The sequence below is a fragment of the Aptenodytes forsteri genome, unplaced genomic scaffold (assembly GCF_000699145.1).
Source record: "Aptenodytes forsteri isolate BGI_AS27 unplaced genomic scaffold, ASM69914v1 Scaffold5, whole genome shotgun sequence".
NCBI lineage: Eukaryota > Metazoa > Chordata > Aves > Sphenisciformes > Spheniscidae > Aptenodytes > Aptenodytes forsteri.
Window position 1 is genome coordinate 5,707,303 of NW_008795672.1, and position 23,622 is coordinate 5,730,924.

At 37.9% G+C, this 23,622-nt stretch overlaps 1 protein-coding gene across 4 annotated transcripts in view; it reads left to right on the forward strand.

Moving 5' to 3' along the window:
• MACROD2 (MACRO domain containing 2) overlaps positions 1–23,622 on the forward strand; it is a 922,980-nt gene that overhangs the window by 448,391 nt on the left and 450,967 nt on the right. The gene's annotated exons all lie outside the window — the stretch shown is intronic.

A 23,622-nucleotide genomic window follows, 5' to 3' on the forward strand; every position in this document is an offset into this window, starting at 1 on the left:
GATGGGCGTCACATTTGCAAGCCTCCAGTCGTCCGGGACCTCCCCCGTTAACCAGGAGTGCTGATAAATGATGGAGAGCGGCTTTGCGAGCACCTCCGCCAGCTCCCTCAGCACTCTTGGGTGGATCCCATCCGGCCCCATAGACTTGTGAGCGTCCAGGTGGCGTAGCAGGTCATTGACTGCTTCCTCTTGGATTACGGGGGGTTCATCCTGCTCGCCGTCCCCGTCTTCCAGCTCGGGGGGCCGAGTACCCTGAGGATAACTGGTCTGCCTGTTAAAGACTGAGTCAAAGAAGGCATTGAGTACCTCAGCCTTTTCCTCATCCTCAGTGACAATGTTCCCCCCTGCATCCAATAAAGGATGGAGATTTTCCTTGGCTCTCTTCTTGTCATTAATATATTTGTAAAAGCTTTTTTTGTTGTCTTTAACGACAGCGGCCAGATTGCGTTCTAGCTGGGCTTTTGCCTTTCTCATTTCTTCTCTGCACGACCTAACGAGATCCCTGTACTCTTCTTGAGTCGCCTGCCCCTTCTTCCACAAGCGGGAATGTTTTTCCTTGTCCCTTCCCTCAAGGCCATGGACATTCAGAAGAATTTCAGTTCTGAAGTGCAATGGGTACATGTGTGAGTGCCTAAAACAGGCATAGATTTTAAATAAATGCAGAATGCAAGATGAAACTGTAGGCCATGCATTTTTAGGTATGCATCCTTGGCTTTTGCAGTTTTATTGCTCTGAAAGAACGGTTGCCTTGATTATATGTAAGTCACGAGAGCTGAATGATTCTGGCAAGTTAAAAATGTAAAAGCAATGTTTACGCTGTTTAAAAAATGCAGGAGTGTAGCCACTGATATATTAAATTAAGGTAACTGCATGTAAATGCCCAGTGTGTATTCATTTAGCATGTTGCTTGGACTAGCTGTTGGATGACTAATGGGTTGCTTCGTATTAGTCAGCAGATACAGACATGAAGAACAAAAAACATCTAGAAGCAGTTAATTCATCAGTTCATCCAGCCTGAGCAGCTCTTAAAACCTCTGCAAGGCTTAGCTTCCTCTCCAATTTTTGTAATGCGAATAAAATGTAGTATCTACATTAATTAGTATTTTTGGTAAGAGGCCAAAAGGAGGAAGGCATTTGTTAATAAGAAAATAATTATTGTATAATTTCCTTTGACTACATCAGCATTTTGCAGTAGTTTTCTTACTAGTAAGCGATAATCTCTTGCGGAAGAATAATCTTTCCTCTTTTGGTGGGGAAAGTTGTGGGGGGGAGGAAAAACCTACTAGCTGACGTGTTTGTGATGTCTGTAGCACCAAGTACTGCTCAGAATATACAAATTCATTTCTATTTATTTTCCAAGCTTTTTAGGAATTCTGTGTTGGTTGTTTACATGAGTAGTTAATGGACCAGCTTTTTTATTCTTAATGGGAATGGCCCCTCCTGATGTTGCTAGAAGGCCAGCTTCTAATCAGTAAAGTGCATAATTCTAAGAAAATGAGTACATTTGCTGTATCCAACTTAAAATTCTTGTCATTTTTATTTAAATATATTAAAATCTGCCATTTTCCAACTACTACCCCTCCTTATGTAACGGTAACCTGAGGGTCTAAAGGAAGGTAGGGAGCTGGTGATACAAGATTTTTAATTACTTTTTTCCTATAGGTAGTCACAATGCTGTCCAAACCTTTTGATATTAGATTACTGCTCTTTCTTCCCGCTGCCCACCCACCCATTATTTGTGAACAATGCTGTCAACCTTTTGATATTAGATTACTGCTCTTTCTTCCCGCTGCCCACCCACCCATTATTTGTGTGAAGAAAAACTATCTAAGTGCAGAGGAATTAAGTGTTTGATACTATCAATAATGGTCTGGCCATCACAGGGCTGACATTTCTTAGTTGACAAGAAGATGAAAAGAAAAGCAAGCATTTAGACCATCTGTATGTCTTTAAAGTGATTTGGGATCCAAGAAGACATCTGATTTCACTAAAGAAACTAAACATTCCCAAGAAGATAGTAGTAATATTGGGAGCTAAAAGGTGATCCTATTTTATTTTTCTCAAGGATAATGGGAAACAGCTCATCTGAGATAGCTTCTGTTTTCTTTAAGAATAAACACAATTTACTGAAACTGGAAGACTTAACTGCACCACTCTCTGGACCTAAAATATTTTAATTTTCTTTAATGAATTTTCCCTTCTGCTTTTCCCCTACGCATGCATATGCTTTGGCTTGGAATGGATCCCAGGGCAGTGTTGCTTTTTGTACAGTTAGCCTTATTGCACCTGTGTATTTTTCTCACATGCATGCTATAAAGATTAAAATGACATTGTTGTTTGGAACAGGGAAACGATGTTTTAAATAAAAAACAATTACCTGTGCCCAGTAAGGGTAAATGTCACTAGTAAAACTACTGCAGTGCTTTCTTCAGGTCAGAATGAGCTCAAACATTGAATGTATCTTTCAGACTTCGCAAAAATAACTTTGTGGTTGCCTGATGTCATTATTTTGCACTGATTGTGGTGAGATGTTTTGGACTCCTACTGTTTGTTTCCAGATTTTGGATGGCTGATGGCTTCGTATTCATAGAGGCTCAAGTTTTATGAGGAGTGAAGGTTGCTTTGACTCGATTTCTGCTGTTGACGTGAGTGTGAGCAGAAAAGTCTGAACGTATTTTTTTGAGTAGCAGGTAACTTGCAGGATTATGCATTGATCATGCCTCTCAGATCATCTAGATGCTAGATGATCTTGTTCTACAAGACTCATGGTAGTGCCTTTTCCAGCAGCACCCAGCAAACGGGAACAATCTCCCTCATGTCATGTTACATTAGAGAGCTCATCTCTTCCAGCAGAGCACTATGCAAGATAGAAGCTACTGGTGGCTCCTCACCACTGCTTAAACAGTCCAGCTTAAAGGACTGAAGTGTCATCCAACTAGAAATTGAAGAGATTTCCCACCACTGTCTGGTTTCCTTTGGGTGTTTCTAGTTGGTTGACCCATCATTAGATGTTGGCTTCTGGCAGTCTGTACATGCAGCCTTTGTGAGGTGTGTATACATCAACTCAGAGCTACAGATATATCCAATTGTGTAAATTAAAAATCCTTACCTAGCAATGCTTGCTGCATCAGTTTAGGATGTTTCTGAACTTCACGTATGTGGATAATAGTTCGTGGTTTATTAACAAATAAGCACGTAATTTGTTGCTATTGCCTGTGCTGGCACCTAGAGATGAATGAGGCAAATGCTCTGGAGAGGTCATCTCTCAAAGGTGATGAGTGCAAATAACTTTTCCTGTTACTCCTAAATTGGTAGCAGCATCTTTGCATTGGGATGCAAAGAAGCAGGTCGAAATTTGGCAATCCTAGTAGTATTATCTGGTTAATACAAAAAGTAGCTTGAAAGAGTGATTTTTTGAATCTCTGCCTATATAGGTCTGTAGGTCCTTTTGACAAGGTATCATCAATGGGAAAAGACTAGAATTTTTTATGAAGCTAGCTTTGTTCACAGTATATAAGTTACTTTCTCTACTGTTAAAAAATAATACTTACTCTTGAATAAATGTGATAGTTCCTGGCAAGCAAGTTTTACCCAATTTTTCAGTACAACATCTGGCTGGGAAGCTTGTTGGGATGGTACTCTGACTTGTCATGAATGTCACTGTTGAATGAAAGTTGGGTGTTTTGGGTTTGTTTTTCTAAAGACAAATACTTTTTGTCACAAGCAAAATTATCATGGTCTTCAACTGGATTATGGTTGTCCCTTGGAAAGGAAAACCAACGTTATTTAACTTAATTTTTCATTACGAAGGAGTAGTGAAAGTTTATTGCATATAAAGATGAACTAATCTCAAGTTTCACAAGGACATAGCTTTGATGGTGGTTTTTTTTAATCTGAAGTGCCACTTCATAGGCTAACCTTGTAGTAGTCAAGTTAAGTATAAAAGTCTCTTTATCAGTGTAAGATGAAATAATAACTAAAAAAACTACCTTGGGCTGAGTAACATTTTCAAAGAGCACAGCCTTTCTAGAGATGCCATTTTAAGACACCGTTCAATTTTACAGTTTTTTCAATTTCTGACCCAACATTTAAAATAATGTTCCAGCTACACCAGCAACTTGTGAAGTGCTTGTTTGTATGTGTTGCTGATTTTTATCTAGGTTAGATCATTTTGTGTCTGTTGTAGTTGACTTAAACCAGTTTACCTTACTATAGTTTAAGAAGAAAGAGCAGCCATGACATTATATGGTATTTTAAAACATTTGTAGTTGTGTCCTCATTTTCAAAGGTATAAATGCATTGAGAGGGGATAACTGCATCTTAGTGAGCTTAATGGTATTGATAGAATGTCTCTAGCCTTAATCAGTCCCTGGAGCAACTTAAATCTATATATAATGAGCATTCTGGAAACGGCGTGTCTACCTCTACTGTTAGAAATCAGAGCTTACAAGTTTTTTGCTTTTGTAATTGGTGTGATGTTCAACTTGAGTAAATTTCATTCACATTAACCTTGAAGTAGGGAGCTTCAGGTTGTTTATTATTTTTTCAAGTCTTGAGTGTTTTGTTTCTCGTTCTTTGTGCCTTTTTCATAGGAAAATGAAATGGAGTTAATAAAATTTATTTGTAGTATCTTTTATATTCTTTGGTTACAAGGAAGACTATTTCAGTTGCTTGCATAAGGAAAGAAAATTAAAACCAGGTGATATCAGCTCTATTGCTTCCAAATGCACTTTTAAACAGATGCTAACAAGGCTGCTGGGTTTATAGGCTTATTGACAGACGACAAATGCATTTCATCCTTTTCTCTTCACTGCTTCTTCCTTCTTTTTCCTCTTAGTTGTGCTTTTCTGGGCAGGCATAATAATTGAAGTGTACAGCATATGAATGTTACTGACTGGCAATGTGATACGGTCTGCACATGGCGCTTGACTTCCCTGCATACGAATTTGAGTCAATTGTTTTACAGCTTCCCCGAGAAAGGATTTTAAAAAGCAACAAATGAGGAAAAGTAGATTATATTTTACTGTCTTATAAGATCCTGTTTCAGGAGTAAAATACCCAAACTTCATTTAAGCCTCTGAAAAATACTGTAAATACTTTTAAATAGAATATAACAAAAGTTGCTATATAACTTTGTCACTAAGGTTATCCAGTGGGCTTCATGAATTGTCTCTTACATCTCCTTCTTTGAGCCATAACTCAAGATTGGATTCTCTTCTGAGGTTTTTCTTGCTTTTCCTGTATTTTTTTTCATTAACTAGTCCAGATGTACAGATTGTGGGAGGATATCAAGAATGTTGGTTGTGTGGTAGAAAATAGTCTGACTTCACCTGGTGCCGTGTATGTTTGTTCTGTTACCTAAGAGAATTCTGTTTCCTTTGTCACCGACTTGTTTTCCACCTTGCCTTCTCAGCATTCATTTTCTATGCCTTGATATGTTGGTCTTCCCTTTAGTGGATGATCTTGTTTTCTCTTTTACATCAAGACGTTGTTTCACATTTCATCATCCTTTTAGTTTGCTTTTTTTTTTTAAGGACAGTGTTGCAACACTTAAAGTATGTATGTGTATACATACATAAAAAAAGATGAGCTGTGTCGAGGTAGTTATTTCTACATAGTAAAAACAACAATAAGAATGCTTGGGTCTCCTTGCAGCTGGCTGTGCTGCAAGGAGACCCATGCTATGGAGCGTGTGCCACTTCCGAACAGTGTTTCCCTGAAAGATTGTATGTGTATTGCCTTAGTTCTGTATTTTCAGGCCCTTTCATATGGAGGTGGTATTAAGCCAAGCAAGAAAACAAATAGCTAAAAAGGAGGCAGAGAATGTGCTCAATTTTTTCTGTCAACTGCTAAACAAGGTCTCATTCTGTTGCAGACATTCCTGGCCACTTGGCCAGAGCCTCATCTAGAATTAAGTATTTTGTCTTGCATATGTTCTCTTCACATCTATCATTGAGCTAGCATTTTTCATCAGCACTTCTGTGATTCAAATGGAGGAGGCTCTTGCACTCATCCTGTTGCAAAACATGCATGTGCAAATGTTAATTAACACGGTCATCCTTTACACAACAGGAATGATCACACTGGATTGGCTTATTAACATAAATATAGGATATAGTGTGTTCTTGTGTGTTTTTGATGTTTAGTAACAAAAGTACGTGGAAGTATGTAAGATCTCTAGTATATATTTCATTTGCAATAGATGCATAATGTTTTTTTCTGGGTATCTCTTGGTTTTGTTGGTTTTCATTGATGTTCTACCAAATTGGTGACCATATTTAAAGAAAAGCATTAGGTGGGAAGCGTTCTTGGTTATGAGTTTAAAATATTCAAATAACAATGTTTCCATTAAAGAATTTGTTCTGAAACACCCAGGTTTTTAGTATATGAACTTATTTTATAGATGAGCAAATCTTGTAAAATACACATTTGCTTAATTTTTAATGCTGTATGATGACATATTAACAAGTTCCTGTTCTTAACAGGTAAAGTCAAATGTTTTTACTGAGTCATATATAGTATGAAACTTTCAGTGATGGTATTGAGTGAAATTTGAATATTACTTTATAAAACATTATAGGAAGCTGCAATTTAATGATGTTTACAGCAATCTGAAAGAGGCCGAATTTTTTCTGGATGTGTCATGCCATACTGGAGAGCATTTGTGCATACAATTATGCTATTAATTTATTAAAGCCAGTATGAAATTTACATAAAACAGTTGAAATCGTACTGAAATCTGTTTAGTTGTAGCGGTTGGGAAATTACAAATCAGGTCTGCTAAGTAGCTGGTGTTTTCAGTTTTACACTTAGTCACGTTTATTCCCTATTCAACCACATTATTTGCTTGTTAAATGCGCAGGAGAATAATTTTGATAAGTTATATGTACTTTTAATAGGTTATGAACACGTAGATACTAAAGAAAATTAGTACTGCTAACACAAATACATTTTAGATCAACTGCTAGTTGAAATGTATAGATATAGATGTCAGGCAGTTATTTGATGTATACTATAGAAATGTCCCCTGTAGCAGATCTGTGAACTGTTAAGGTCCCCTGATCCAGTATGCACTGGATTGGATGAGAGATTTTCCATCTGGTTTGGGTCTGCGTTTGCAAAGACAAGTGGAATTTTTTAAAGCATTATTATTTTTTGTGCAGTTCACATGATATACAAAACATATTAATGTTTTGTGTAATGTCAGGTTTGGACAAGAACCCTTCTTGGTCATTGTCGTGGTTTAACCCCAGCCAGCAACTAAGCACCACACAGCCGCTCGCTCATTCCCCCCTGGGGGAGAGAATCAGAAGAGTAAAAGTGAGAAAACTCATGGGTTGAGATAAAGACAGTTGAATAGGTAAAGCAAAAGCCGCACGTGCAAGCGAAGCAAAACAAGGAATTCATTCACTGCCCACCTTCGGCAGGCAGGTGTTCAGCCATCTCCAGGAAAGCAGGGCTCCATCACGTGTAACCGTTACTTGGGAAGACAAACGCCATCACTCCGAACATCTGCCCCTTCCTTCTTCTTCTTCCCCCAGCTTTATATGCTAAGCATGACATCATATGGTATGGAATATCCCTTTGGTCAGTTGGGGTCAGCTGTCCCGGCTGTGTCCCCTCCCAGCTTCTTGTGCAGCCCCAGCCTACTCGCTGGTGGGGTGGGGTGAGAAGCAGGAAAGGCCTTGACTCTGTGTCAGCACTGCTCAGCAATGACGAAAACATCCCTGTATTATCAGCACTGTTTCCAGCACCAATCCAAAACACAGCCCCATGCTAGCTAGTACGGAGAAAATTAACTCCACCCCAGCCAAAACCAGCACAGTTGTCGTTTTGGCATTCCTACTAATTAACTCTCTGATTATGGAAAATAAGCAGTTGTTTGACCTTCAGAAGAAATACTTGTGGGTGAGCCTGGTGCCACTTCTAAACACGAGAATACCGCTGAGGTGGCCTGTCTGTTTCCGCTCTGTGGGCTGCAGCGACATTAAGCAGCTCCCACATGAATCTGCAACGGAAAACAGAAGGTAAGTTGGGTGAATGTAGCCACAATTCATTATTAAAACAGAAGAGAAAAACTAAAACAAAACACCAAAATGTTTCCTACAAAAAGCCATTCTTTCATCTGGGGACTCCTTGTCCTGTCTCAGCTCGGAGAAAGCCTGGCTTACTGCACTGTAATTCTTTTCTTTTTATTTGTTTTGCGTAAGGAACATCCCAATGACGTTTCTGTGTGGTTACTCAACATTTTTTTTACTATCAGTCAACAGAGCAGGAACATGGCTGGCTCTAGCCACAAGTTGCATTTTAGGAAGCAAACTGCAAGTTCCCAGATTATTAAAATCCAATTCTTTACTGTTTCAAACAATGTTTGTTTGAAAATTACAAATAAACAAAAAAATCCAGAGAGAACCTGACAAATTAATGCTCATAAAACACTTTGGAGGTGTAGGGTGCTGTTTCCAGCAGCAGGCATTTAATCTGGGTTTTTTTGGGCATAGGAATACAGTTGTGTGTCCTTATTATTCAGAATAAACTGTTGCAATCTGAGAGGAGATGTGCTGGACTGTGTGGTAGCTGAGTGCTGATTAACATACACTTGTGCATACCGAAGGTGCTCGGCTTCACCCGGGCGCCTCGCTGCCCAACTGGGGATGTGCATTATCAGCACTACTCGGTCTTGCTGCTTAATTATCTTTGTGTGCAAAGCTGGAAAGAGAACACAGGAAAGAAAAATGTCTTTGCACAGCAATAATCAATAAGACCAGCAGTATTTTAGGCCTCTGGTGATCACAATTTAGTTGTTTTGAAAACAATCACAAGAAAGACTAATGATGTAGAACTTGTCATTTGCTGACTGTTCCTGACAACTCAGAAGAAATTGTGTTAGGAATGGGATTAATTAAATGTTCTGTTTATCTGATTACATTAGTGAAGGTTTGAAATATTAAGTGTAAATTACACTACACAGTTTTAAATCAATGGCAAGCTTTACTTCCCTTCCAGATTACATCTCTTGAAGAGACTGGGGGTCTCCATGCACCCTGCCAGGTCCAGCTCCATGGGAGTAGAAGCAGCTCTGCAGCACATGCTTCTGGGATAGTACTGTAGTGTTTGATTAAAGAGATTAATTGCCTATGTTTGAAAAATTACTTTTTTGTGATGAAAGTGGGTGAGGCTAGAAGTGCCAGGTTTGTTTATTCATGCTTACGGGTAAGGTTGGAGGGGAAATGCAATATAATTTTCTGTTAGGTTTCCGTTAAACAGATTGGTTGGACTATTGGAAAGTACTCCAGTTTTAAGTCAACCAACTAGTACAGTCTCTTTTTTTTGAAGTTCAAATGCATATGTATTTCTACTAGGATAACTTTTCTTTGTTGGCTTTCTAAGGTGAGTGAGCCAGATAAGTGCTGATGGGTGTTAGTCATCTTGTATGGTAGTGGCAAATTACGAGGTTTATTTTTGGGAATAAAATATCTGGATTGAGAGAATTACCTATTGGTTAGCATACATTTTGTCCAGGTAGTGGCATTACGAGGTTTATTTTTGGGAATAAAATATCTGGATTGAGAGAATTACCTATTGGTTAGCATACATTTTGTCCAGCAAGTAATATGCTATGCTCATTTTATATGAAGAGCTACATGTAAATAAGTTTAAACTCAGAAAACATCAAAGCTGCTTCCTTTGAGACCCCAAACAATATGTCTGAGGACAGACTTGGGAACAAAATATGATGTCCTTTGTGAATTTGTGGTAAATATAAAATAAAATTTATTAAGAAGTAATTTTGGCTGAGCTGCTGAACTGCATAGTAGCTGCTATGAGGACAAAAGCAACAAGGATGTGAAGCATAGAAACATCCAGCTAACACTCTCAGCTGGTTACTGTGGTATGAAGTCATCGTGACTGCCCATAGCCAGGGAGCTAGTGTGTAAAGGCTTCCAAAATGAACAATATTTTTGGAATTATGTTTTGCTGACCACAGTGTCATCAGTATGATGAAGGTGCAAAAAAGTGCACAAGTGAGCATATAACTAGAATTGCATGCCTAAATTTGGGGAGGGGAGCAACAGTTCTGTTTCAGTGCTTCCGAGGCTACTTGCTCAGAACTACGCTGCCTATTCCGAAGAAGAAATGAGAGCATGAGGAGGTGTAGAAATCATGACTTAAGAGGAAAAAAATGTAGAAATTGTTTCCATTTTTTAAAAAAAAAGGTAAGACAAGGGCAGGGGGGGCAGGCCTTTCATTTTAAAAGGTTTCTATTTAAAAATACAGTAATCATTCATTTTCTGCATCTTATGGGGAAGCTCAAGAAGCAATTGGTTTAATTTGAAGCAAAGATGGTTTTCCTTGTATGTCAGAAAACCTTTTCTAAGTCATAGGCTTAAAATAATTTTTTAATGGAATTTCCTTAATAGAATTCATATATACTTATCTATCTGTCTAAAGCAGCCTTGTAGATATGCAAATGTGTTTCTGTAGAAGTTACATGGAAATGTATTTCCATAGAAGGCTTGGGACTACATAATCTTTTCCAGCTCTGTATTTCTCTGATCCTCTGGTGATTTTTTTTTTTGCTTTGACCAAGAGAGCTACTTGAAATGTGCATTAGCAGTTATTTCTTGTGGTAGGTTCTTGAGAAAATGCACTGAAATTCCTTTTAAGCTGCAGGTACTACAATCTGCACTTGGTAAATCTATTGTCATTTTTGCTGTATCCTAATAAAGAATTGGTTAAACAGACTGTTTGAAAAGACATAATTATAATGAAGCAAACCAATCTTCCAAGAAATTTACTCCTGAACTCGCTTTCCAGTCTTCAGATTGACAGAGATTACCTGAGTAAATAATAAAACTTTAAAAGTAGTTCTTAATAATAGAAAGAAAAATTAAGTGTCCTGGCTACTGTGTAAGCAAGCGTTGCTCTAACTATTTATGTTGTGCATTTACCTTGACTCCCATGCACCGTTTTCTAATGAGGTGTCCTTTTCCTGGCTGTTTTCTGTGTTTTCCTTCTCTGGTAAGCTATCATTTTCCAGTTATGTGATTCTTCTGCCCCTCTAATAAATCTGGGATGGAGACAGAAGGTGAATAACATACCTTGACATGTTTCTTGTGCCTAAAATATTAGGAAGACCCTGATATTTCACTGGGAACCTTGGCAACCATTAATATAATGGGAATGAAATGTATTTGGTTGGATCATTCTGGGCTGAGCTGCACTCAGTTATGCTGTGCGTGGAATTGGGCTGCTGATGTTTTCTGCAGACTTTGAGTGCTGCCATCAGGACAGAGTGCTCTGAGGACTATATTATTGAGGGTGTGTCTTTGTGGTCATTTGGAAGCAAACTTGAACAAACTCTGCCTATGCTCTGAGCTGGCTAGAAGCTCTCCAACAGTGCTAGTTTGCTGCCAGGGCCTGATCTAACATCCTTTTCTTCTTTCCCTGGGAAGTCGGCTTGACTTGGAGAGCAAGCAGGGAGAGGAATCGTCACTTAGCATGAAGAGTGAATACAAAAAAAGCTTTTGCCACTAGTTGTTTAGAACCCTATGTTTTATTAGCAAAAAGTGTCTTGTCTTCCCAATTGGAAAGAACTTTTTTAGAATGTAAATCCTAAAGGCTGCAGGATTAGGACACTGTTAAATGAGATTTTTTTTTTTAGCAGAAGTTGCTATTAGTTGACTGAATTGTGATTATTTTTTTTTAATTCTGAAAACTTAGTAGGAAACAGAAGTTGCTATTCGTTGACTGAACTGTGATTATTTTTTTTTTTTTTAATTCTGAAAACTTAGTAGGAGGAAAAAAAAAATTAGGATTTTTGAGCTGTAATTTTTGCCTTTTGAGATGTTAAAATTCACAGGACTTGGTAACTTGGAGATTGAAGTAGTGCATCGGGCTGTGCATGGAAATGGAAGCCTCAGGCTATACTCTTCTGCTTTCCTAGGCTGGTACTCATGGCGCCTGAGGTGAGGGGAAGAAGGCTGTTTTTGTAGACCGTGTTTACTGGTTCATAGGCTGGGTTTAGTGATCAAAACATAACACGTTACTGCATTTCAAAACATATTCATGTACTTGGGAAAAAATAGTGGAAGGAAGATACCTGACCTAGTGGAAGGTATCCCTGCCTGTGGCAGGGGGGTTCAAACTAGGTGATTTTTAAGGTCCCTTCCAACCCAAACCATTCTATGATTAATGTACAGCAACCACATTTAGTTCACATATGCAGCTTCTTACGCAGCTTTTTGATATCCTATTCTTTCTACAGAGTGAGTCTTACTTTTATAGGAGCTCTCTGAAAAAAGAGGCTATTTTGTCTGGTTTTCAGACAGCGGTTTTAAATTTTCACTAAAATCGGGCAGTATCCACTTCAGCAGGACTTCCCAGGATGTGGCTCAATCACTCGTTGGGCTAGAAGTGTGCACAGCACTCAGCAGTCCTTGCAAACCAGTCAGAAGCAAATCTTCCCTATGCTTGCTACAGAGCTAATTATTCTGAACAATGATGCTTTTGTTGCTCCTTAAGAGTTTTACGGGACTAGCAGTCATTTTACACAGTTTATAAATCACGCTTTTGGGCTGTTCTTGCTCCTCCATTACATAGATCAGAGAGAACCAATAGGAAGTTTTTCTTACTAAAATGTGTAAATATCCTGAGTGAGCTTTGCTCATCACTAAAAGGCTTCATTTCAACACAGTGCACGGAAAAAGTGTTGTATTGGGGCTTTCTCTGCAATTGTACATCAAATCAAACGCAAATTTGCAGTATGTGGCATGCAGAGAGCTCAGGGATAAGGAGTGGCCTGTTCTCATCTAGGTCAAGAGGCCTGTTTTCTGGAAGCCTCAGTCTCTTGACAAAAATGTTTTCCGTTTTTCTCTTAACCAGTACTGCTCTAGATATGAGACAGTGTTTCCTTTTACCAGGAAAGACTAGGAACACATTGTATTACAGAATGCTTTAAAAAAAAAAAAAGAAAAGCAGAGACCCTGATAATTATTTTACAATAATCTGCCTTTAGTGTTCTGAGGTTTATTCAGAGAAAAAAGAAATTAACTTTTTGTGAGACAACATAAGCTATTGAACAATCCCTAAATATTTAAAATGTTCCATTTTTAAAGCTCTTTAGGAGTTATTATAAGTAAGATTTCTAGAAATTACATACTGCTGTGCATCAGAACTTCTTCTAACATAATATCAAATTGAATTATTAAAGTTTTAAAGTAAGTGGAAAGAGTCACTGTCAATTTGGTGGAAATATAAATGGGCTTTGTGGCTTATCCTGAAACTTTTGGACTTTTTTGAATTCTAAATGTTTTTAAACTGCTGCTCCTGTCTTCTGTTTCTTGAATGTGGCTTCAGGAGGGTAATGATGTATATGGTGACAGTATCTCTGTAGTAAGGAGGATAAACACGGGGTGGAAGAAAGGGCTTTAACATGCAAGCAAAGTGGTGGTTTACAGTTGCTATCTATATTTATCTGTACGTGTGGGAGAGGGAGAGTAAAATTTTAACTTGTCAAATGAAAAGGAAGATGAAAGGCAGGGATGGAATTTCACTGATGGAAGGCAACAGGGAGGGAGCCTGCTGGGCTGGAAAACCAAGGGAGAAAATCTCCAGAGTGAAAACGCTGGGAAGCAATTGAAGCCTTGTACAAGTGTTAATGCTTGAGAGTGTCAGTGCTTTTGTCTTAATTTTTCTCTGATACCTGATCTAAGGGTGAGTTCCCTCTCTGGCATGTTTATCTCGCCCCAATCCACAGACCCTGCGGACCAAAAGGAGAAATGTGGCAGTTACGTGCCACAGAGATCCTTCCTCGTGTGGGGTTTATTCCTGCAGAGTTTGGAAACCGGAGAAAGAGGCAGGGCAGTGTTTGGGCCAAGCAGGTCCATTTTCAGCTCTTCTGTGCTGCAGTGCTGCTTCGGTGCCTTGGGAGGTGGTTTCTGGGTCTAGTTGGCTTGTAGGAGAACCATCTGCATTGTTAGTAATCGTGTCATTTAACAATTATTTTTCTATATACTATTGTAAACTTTGGGTTAAAGTTTTAGTGGAAATTTTAGTTGGGAATTGTATAGGGGACTTTGTGAAATTAGAGACGTTCTGGGCGCCTCGCTTCTGAAACTTGCAACTTGAATATAAAATGTATTTTCTAAGCAACGTGCTGTTGGCTTTGCATACAAATATTTGCCTTTGCAAATATCTTTAAACTTTAATTATTGGAAAGGTATTTTTTGGATTTACTGTCGTGGTTCAGTTAAGGCCAGCCTGCTACCAATATGGAAAAAGATACATTTACATAAGCCTCAAGTGTTTGCTTCTGTGCTTTGACATCCAGTGTGTGCGGTATCATTTATCGAGACAATTAGTTTATGGCTTGTGGGTTTGGGAAGACTCATGTTGAATATTAAGAAAATATTTTAGGAAAATTCATTTCAGCTAAAATATTTAATCAGTCACATCATATGACGCTCTTTCATGGTATTCTGTTTTTCCTGATGCACGGGGGGGGGGGACCAAACCCCATCTTTATTTCTGAAAGTTTTTTTGAGGTGTTCTGCTTCTAAACCATGCTTTTCAGAGTATGAAGACAGACAAGGAACTAACTAGTTTCCAGGAAAGTTTGCATTGGTTTTAATTTAGCAACGTGACTAAATCAGGTAAATTTCTTCAAAGGATTTATTGTTGTTTGCTTAAAAAAAAAAAAGCTGTTGCATCTCAGTGTGCATTTTAAAATCCAGTAATAAAATAAGTAATATGGCTGAAAAATGCACGTTGGAATTAGTTTTGACACTCTATTTGCTTTACGTCTAGCTTTATCTTATGATGCGTTTTTCACTGGTAATATACAGACTACTTTATTAAGTCTTAATCAAATGCATTTTATCATAAGTGTCAATTCAATATTTTGCTATTGTATTTCTGTTTTAAAATACTGAGCTTTTTGTAGGGGAATGATAAATGTATAGCAGTTTGGTCAGGAAGGGACAGTTTTATATTGACATTTTGTAAAATTATCTATAAACTGTAGTTCTCGATTCTGTTCTAAAATGCCTGTAGATTCAGTCTACTTTATTTGCTTATATGAAATTGCAAAATTGAGGAAGCAACGTGGCTGATACATGTTTATCACATTTAGATGTGTTGGAAAGAGTGTTTGGAAGTGTATCTGAATGTGAATTAAGCCTTTTTGATGGCTGCAGATTGTGTTTGCATTAGAACTAAGAGGACTTACGTGTACATGGCATTTAGGGTGTGTGTCCAGCGTATGATTTTTGTATGTAGAAATGGGGACCAGGTAATTGTGTATGTTACTGTACACAACTGTGTAATGCCATAGCTAGAGATATACATGGCTTGCATACGTGAGTCTGCTTTTTGGACTCTTCAGATGTTTGGGCTTGCATAGATTGTACTCAAAAAGATCATTTCATCTGCCTTGAATTGACTGGATAATGTGCAGCAACAATTAATTAGTAGCTGTTTGAAATCCGAATCTTGGCACTTGTTCCTGCTTTCCTAGCACAACCTAGTTGTGCTCTAAAAACTTGAGTTGGACAATTAGTCCCATGTAGAGCTCTAAGGAGACTGTAGTTTTGCAGGCAGGTTAAAATAAAAGATGGTAATTTTGAATTTTCAGCATCTCAGCTGAAGGCTTGCAGTACCTTCCTTACAAAATACAAATAGGTTAAATGGGTGCTTAACTGTCTCCCATATGGGAAGCAAGAATTAAGTGGTTTCCATGTCACTAATCAATTTGTTTTGTTACTCTCATAAATTTACATTTCTCTGCAGCAACAAAGACTTGTCTATCTACAAAGCATGCTTAAAAGCAACTGCTATTTTTCATGAAGAGGGACCAAAAGATAAAGCAAACCATTTACTTAGACTAATACAAAACCTTCATTTCTCTCCATAAATTCTGCGTTAAGCTTCACCAATGCTGATGGGAATTAAGCAATTGTACGGTAAAGAACAGACCTCTGAGGCTGCAACAAACTCTTTCACAAACAAAACAGATGATGTTCACTGCTGATACTTTTCTTTTCCCCAGGCTGACTGAACTGTTTGGTCAGAACACACATCATGACAAAGCAGTATTTATAGTAGCATTAGGAGGTTTATAAGCTCAGAATCAGTGCGGCAGTTGCAGTGTTACAAGTTTTGGCTCTTTCGTCTCAGTTTTATGGCCCTGAAGACATCGCATCTAGAAAAAATGAGGACATTCATTCTCAAAGAAGGATTGGGAAGTGTATAAGTATTATTTCTTATTTCATTTGTTTATAGAGTAGAAGTTAAGTTATCCTCTAACTGACCTGCCTAGGGCATGATGCAGTTATGTTGCAGAACTGTGAAATACAATCATGTATCTGAGTGCTTCTCTTGTGTCTCAATCAGGCTGTGCTTTGCTGCTGACCGTATGTGTGTTTAATGACCAAAAAAATAAAAAGCTTATATAAAGTACTACCGTACCAATCAGATTAGTCCTGCCGTTCTCAAATACTTAAGTCTGTTTAAATGAAGTGATGCCTGTGTGCAGAGGCGGCTTTTAACGTGTAATAAAAGGTAGTTTAAATACGTGGCCTGCTATTTCTTGCATATATGCTATCGGATGCTGTTTTTCCGTATGTGCTTGGATGAATGAAATTAGGCCTATGTAAAGAGAAATACAAGAACCTTGCTTTGAGCTATGAATAGCAGATGGAACAGTGTTAGAGTTGACACACTTGACTTTCGGCCTTATACACAATATTCACTCTTATTTAATCACTTTGTAATGTAAATTTAACAGGGCTGTAGGGTTGTTAAGACGATATAAGCTGTAAGAAACTTGGATGGCTGCAGCTTGAGAGTAGTTAGAAAATAGTCCTGTGCTGAGAGCATTGAAAGTATGCTGAAGTTTAGTTTCAAAATTTTAAAGAGTATTTAAGTGGTAGAATGGAAGTAGATGTCAGAAAACATGAATTTTCACTGTGAATTTTATAGCATTTTTAATAGCATTTTTTTCATTTAAAAATACTAAAGTGCATTCCAAAATTTATTCTGATTCAGGTTGTAATGGCTCCCACTCTCTCCTTTTTGGGAAAATGAACCTGTGGAAGAATAGGATGCTTTCCTAAATTCCTACTTAAGCTGCTTGGGTTTAGTTAGCGGGTACAAAATTTTGCTTTGCTGGCAGTGCTATGGTTTGAGTTGTGTGGAAATTCTACGGATTGTCCTTTGTGAAAACAAGACAAAATCCTCAAGCCTCAATCCGGCTTGGAAGCTGTCGGGTTCCTGGCCCAAACACCAGGGATGTAGTCTGAGGTGCCTGGTGTGCCTTTCTTTATTGAACACTGTGATGCTGAATTTGAATGCTGGGATATGTTGATATCTATTTTGATTTCCTTAAAGACTTCGTTATTGTACTGAAGCTGTGCAGAAGCGTCTCAGGTCTTCATAAAACATGTATATAGTTGTGAAACCTAAGAAATCCATTCATAAGACTGCTATTTTTGGTGGGTGTTGTGTTCATACTTGATCCTTCTATGAAAAGTGTTTTCTCTGAAAACACAAAGCCGTTAAAGGGAATGGGGAGATAGGTGAACATAACAAGCAATAGAATTATATGGAAAAATTGGTATGGCTTTTTTAGTCACATATATTGCCTTTTTTCCTGGCAGTCATCAGATCCCTCTGTATATTAAAAAACTTGACAGATGTGATAACGTTTTCCTTGCTTCACCTACTTCATTTTTATAGCTTCCAAAACCTCAGTTTCACTTCTTTTTATGAGCTGGCACCACAACACAGTGTTTAAAGTCTCTTAATAGAAGAACACATGAAAGCTACCGCAGTCTTTTGTCTGTTCGTGCATTCCTGCTAATAACTAATGTACTTTAGCCTACTCGTTGCTTTTAGTATTTTGCCAGTGGGATTTACAGAGGTTTTTCTTTAGCTTTTCTTCCTTGACTTGTAGAAAAAGATGTTTTCAGATCTAACTATTTTTGGACTTGAAGGTGCCTCTGGCATTGCCAAATCTTTTTTTTTCTTTTCTATATTGAAGTAAAAAACAGTATAAAAAGCTGGAGAAGTGATTGACTGAAAATTTGCTAACATGTCAGACTTCTGATTCAGGTTCAGACAACAGAGATCGTTCTACCTTGAGTAAGAGAAAACAGTTTGTAGTTCTGTGTGTGTATGTAGACGTTAAATCTATCGGATTTGTTTAAAAAAAAAAAAAAACAACACATTATTTTGTGTTTCTCTGTTGTTTATTTTGAACTCATTTTGAAGAAATGAGAATACTGCTTGACCTGTCTTGCAGGGAAATTAATGGTTCTCTTGAAAAATGTATGCAATTCCCAATAGTAAATATTAAGTGTCAGATCTATGCCACAGTTGCACTGGAGGGCTGGGAAGAGAGCGAGCTTATCATCGCTTTTCATGTGGCTCTGCCACCATCTGAAGTAGGAGTGATTTCTAGGAATTTCACCCATTATTTCAGTACTTTCTGTACCCTTATCTTCACTTCTTGACCACCACCTATTTTCCTGTTCTCCACAGTTAGTCCTTCTGTGGGAACTGCCCATGCTGTTGTACCCAGTTGTGTGAATGGCATGTGTACACACGGATACGTGCGTTTCTGAACCCCATATTTCAGGTCCCCAGTATTATTAATTATCAGTATAAACACAAGTATAAAAGACTATAAATATCAAGACCATGGCATTTAAAATAAACCCTGTAGAAAATATCCTTCCTGGGAAGGTAGGTGGCCTTTCAGAGCAAAGAATCCTGATCTTACTTCCAAGTATGTCCTGTGCTGGGGATCTATTTCAGGTCTTCAAAGCATGAGCCCTTAGATCCTGGAAACATAATCTATTATAAACTATGACAGTACTGCCCTTTTAAAATGTGTTTTAAAAGATATGTAAAAGTCTATGAGTAATTTGCAAGTGAAGTACATTTTCCCTTTGGGATGTCGTAATTATTTTGGAGATTTAATTTGTCATGTATTCCCTGCTGAGTTCTTGAAATATTAGTTTGCTTTCTTGAGGTTTCTCTGATGTGCAAGGGCAAACTTGGATACTTGATCCTCTGGCTATAGCTGCTATTGATATGACAAATAGGTCAATTTGTGTTTCTAATCATGCTGATAATGTAGTATTCAAATCCTTGATGACAAACAGATACGTACATTGTGGAAGAAAATAAGAAGTATCTTCAAAAAAAGCAGGATGTTTGTAGGAAATTTTTCAGTCATTATACTTTGAAATGTAACATTTATCTTGGCATTCAGTTTCATTCTGTACTCTTGAAGGCCCCTCTCTCATTTATTACTGTTAGCATACCAGAACAAATGTCTTTCAGATGTGAAAAATCAATCATCTCAAAAATGTCTCCAGTAGTTATTTGGGTGGATTAATGCAAGGTGTTGGGGAGAGTAAGGTTGAAATGAACTGTCATAATTGAGCAGCACAAGTCACCAGAGAAATAATAGTCAATTGATCATGGTTCCAGCTTGAGAAGCTTTTTAAAAAACAAAAGAGAAAAAAAAAAACCTTGCCAAAAAAACATAAGGAATAAACTCAGATACTGATACGCAGTACATCAGATGCTGGAATGAGCACACACTTTGTGAGTTAAGTTCATTGAATACAGCACAGGGTTCTTTTCAGATTTTTGGTTGTTGGCACTGAATCTGTTTTCAGAGCTACTTCATAGTCCTCTGGAAAATAGAAGATGTAGGCCGGTAATAGACTTATTCTGTAATCTCTAATGCTTGAGTGTCAAGTCCAAAATCTTTCTCATCAAGTCCACATGGCCTTGGCACCTGCAAGGCAGATGATGAGTAGTGATGGTCTCGTCAAATGAGAGTTGCAGAGAAATAATTTTTTTTTACTAACAGTTTAAATCAGTTGTCTACAAATAGCGAGAGTTTTAGCTGATTTGAGGTAGGATAAAACCTGTCTGTCCAGCTGAGGGGAGGTTGTCCAGATAACAAACAAATTGTAACAAATCTTTTTTCCCCTGTTAAATGCTAAAGAATAATCCTTATGAATAAGAGATCATCCACATTTATACTATTGTCTGCATAGTCAACTGAAGTTATGGAAAACACATTGCTAACTCCTGCCACGTTCTTACTGTTGTCTTCAGTGACTGAAGCTTCCATGAGAGGGAGGAGGAGGGTCATTAATATATTATTAATAGAATAATGTATTATTAATATAGCATATTTTGAAAGCAGAGGAACATTTTATTATACAAACAGAATCTTTTCCCCCAGTATTCTGATGGTCTTAATTTAGTAAGTAGATGATTTTCCCTTTGCAGCATACAAATAAACTTGGAGAAATGAGATGTGCACCTGTGTTAGGGTTTCTGGTGCATTTTCAGTGAAGGAATGTCTACATTTTCTAGTATGCATGGATCAAACACTGAAGCTGATGTGGGGAGAAGAAATATTTTTAAAAGCTAACTGGGTTTGCTTGCGGGGGGGGAGGGGGTAGAAGTAGGTTAAATTCTGGTAATGCTTGGAAACTTAGATTTTAGGGCCAGAAAAAACATGATGGTCTTGTCATACGTAAGGCTCCACTCTAATATGTGCATTGCAGTGAATCTGAGACTCATGAGGATGTTATGGGTTGGATTTTTTTTTTATAATTTATAATAGCCCATGACATGGGTTAGCTTAATTTGCATTGTAATGAGCCATTCCTTTTCCAGAAAGCGTCAGTGAGGCTAAAGTGTCTGTATGCAAACTACCCACAGGTCATATTCTCTGAAATCTGAGTGCTTTTGTCTAAATTGGGAAACTAATTATTAAATGCCAGTTGTCATTGCTGCAAACTCTTAAGACTGCAAGAGGAACAAGATTCTAATATAAAACACAAAGCAGGACACGACAGATGTTTCAAAGTTAACCCTGAGTTGAAAGGGAGTAGGGAAAAAAGAGCGTTGTTTGATAGTATTTTGACATTAAATTAATTCATGGAATTCAATGCCCTGTGACATTTTTTTAGTGCAGATGCAAAAGAGGGTATTGAGAGGAAGAAAAGGGAGTGGTGCAAGGTGGGGGAGAATAGACGTGTTGATTTGGGAACTCTGTATTATATACCTTTTCTCAACGCAAGTTTCACAGACCTCTAAAGAAACCGTTCTGGGGATGGACTTTTAGGTCAAAATTTGATGTTTTCCCAGACAGTGTTTTGTTAGTTGATTACATTGCGAATGTTCTGGTTATAATATTCACCATGTTACCTTGAATGGGGAAAAACTGTGGAGTTGAGCAGTATAGAAACTTTTTAAGGTCAGGGATATAAACTAAACTCTTTAAAGTTCCCAAGCTACTTCATCGTTTTACCAAGCATATTCGGGGGAAATCCTGGGCCCATTGGCTAAATGGCAAAATTTGTGTCAAGTCTGAAGTCAGAATTTCATCCTCATCTTTTTTCATGTTCATTTTTTTTCTGGTATCCCTCTACAGCCATAGAAAACTGGGCTGTTGAATACAGTGTATCTTAAAACAAAGCCATTGTGGAAGACGCTAGTGTGCAGGCTTTCCTTGATGATAAATGATTAAATTAGCTGAGAAAGATGTACAAGTTTGCTAAATGGTGATTTTCTCCTTCCTTGCCCTCAATTCAGTTGAATGTGGGGTGGTCCTTTTAACTGTGATATCCCTGCTCTGACTTTGAGATCTGCATTCATTTGGGAACCTCCTCAAAAAAAGAGCACCGAGTGGTCTGTATTTAAATTCTTGTGTATTAATTCAGATTCAGCATTGTCCTGCCAGCGTGCATAAACACAATAGGCCTATGCAGCCATACATCACACTTGAAAGTATCTCCTTCAAGGTGAGCTGTAGCTTCTGTTTATGAAAAGCGTTTATAAATTAGCAAAGATGAAACAATAAAATTCAAAAACACTAACAAATTAAATAGTTTTGTTTAGATGGTAAGTGATTCAGCATGGATCATTAATTTTAATTAGAACTGTATACTTATTTTGAAGCTGTAAGAATTCAAAGCAGATGGGATTTTGAAGGAAAGAGTAATCACCCTTTCCGTATCTTTCAAGAGTTTTAAAAATAACTAAGTGACTTTAACACTCAGTCCAGTAAGGTTCCTTCAGCTGGTGTGCTGATACTGTAGTGATGCCTTTCCCTTCTCTTATAGCATCCCTTTAGATGCTTCACTGAGTTTTCTAACTTGCAGTTAAAGGACAAAGCTTTTGAAAATATTAATCTTCCCATTAATAAACATGGTATTTTTGAAGTTTATCGGGAGACTCCAATTAGAGAATGCTCACTGTTATGGAAGAAACCATGGCATGTGAGCTGGAGCAATGATTTAAGCAGTATAATAAGTGACTAAAAATGTACGAATATTAAGAAGCATTGCTTTGTGTCTTGGTTGGATTTGATGCAAACTTGTGCTTTCAGCATGCCATTGCCAAGCCTGGCTCAAGAAGTTGAAGTTGTAAGGTTGGATGAAGGCCAGTATGCAGATTGCACAGGTGCTTAGTAAGTGAAGAGCAGCAATAAAGAGCATCATTTAGAATACCCACTTTATTGTTTTACATTTTAGCGTTCATATTGCTCCCACTTACAAATGTCCATTCTGTAATTTTCAGATGTTATTTTGTCCTTGGTAACTAGTCTGGCAAAGGGCACCGAGATTTTGTTCTTGATATGGTAGCAAAGCTTGGTATCTGTTACGAGTCCTGGAGGTAGCGTGGGTGTCTATGGGAGCATGAGGGTCCAGGCCAAGAACATCTGGTCATCCCGCTGTCAGGTGATGACTGGGAAGCAGTGTGATCGTACTGGAGTACCTTCAGTGGACTGGATGTCTGAGGAAGCCTTTGGTTTGAACCTGGGTCCAATTTGGATTTAGTCCACCAATCGTTCCATTTAGTGTTTAGTTTATTTGCAGAACATTCTTATACTTTTATGATTTTGAATTTGAAATACTGAGCCAATAGAAATAAATATTCCTGTTGCTTCAACATACACCTCAGCAGTACCATCTCTGTAGTCTCTGGCCTTTCTAAACAAATAGCTTATGGTCAAGTGGTTTTTAGGTGAGCCAAACTCCTTGCTAGAAACCCAGGTATTTGAAGCTCGTATAGTATTTGCCCTGTCCTACTTAGTCTTCCCTCAGTGACTGTAAAGGAAGCCTTTGCTGTAGGCTGCTGAAGATGTGAGCTGTCACTATGCCGGTACCCACTCACTTCCCAGAGGACCAGAGATCATAAACTAGAACTTTAAAGGTAAATCAATGGCTCCTATAATCTATTAGTTGATACCATGTAAGTTTAAAGGGAGCTTCAGTAAGTCAGCTAGCCAAATGTTAGTGGGGAGCCCTGGGAAGAACAGAGTTTTAAAATAAAACAGCTTTTACAAATGAAGCAGCAGGCTAGCCCAGACTATTTCTTTTTCAGTGTGCTTGTTCCTTACACATACATTATCTTTTTGGGAAAAAAAAAAAAAATTAAAAAATCTCAATTCTTCTGTTTTAAATAATGTATGCAGTTAGTACTCCTTTAGTATGTTGGGAAATAAGTCTGCCAAATCCAAGATCAATTTAATACAGTTTTTTTCTAAAAGTGGAATTAATGTAATTCACTCCAGCTGTAGGCTTT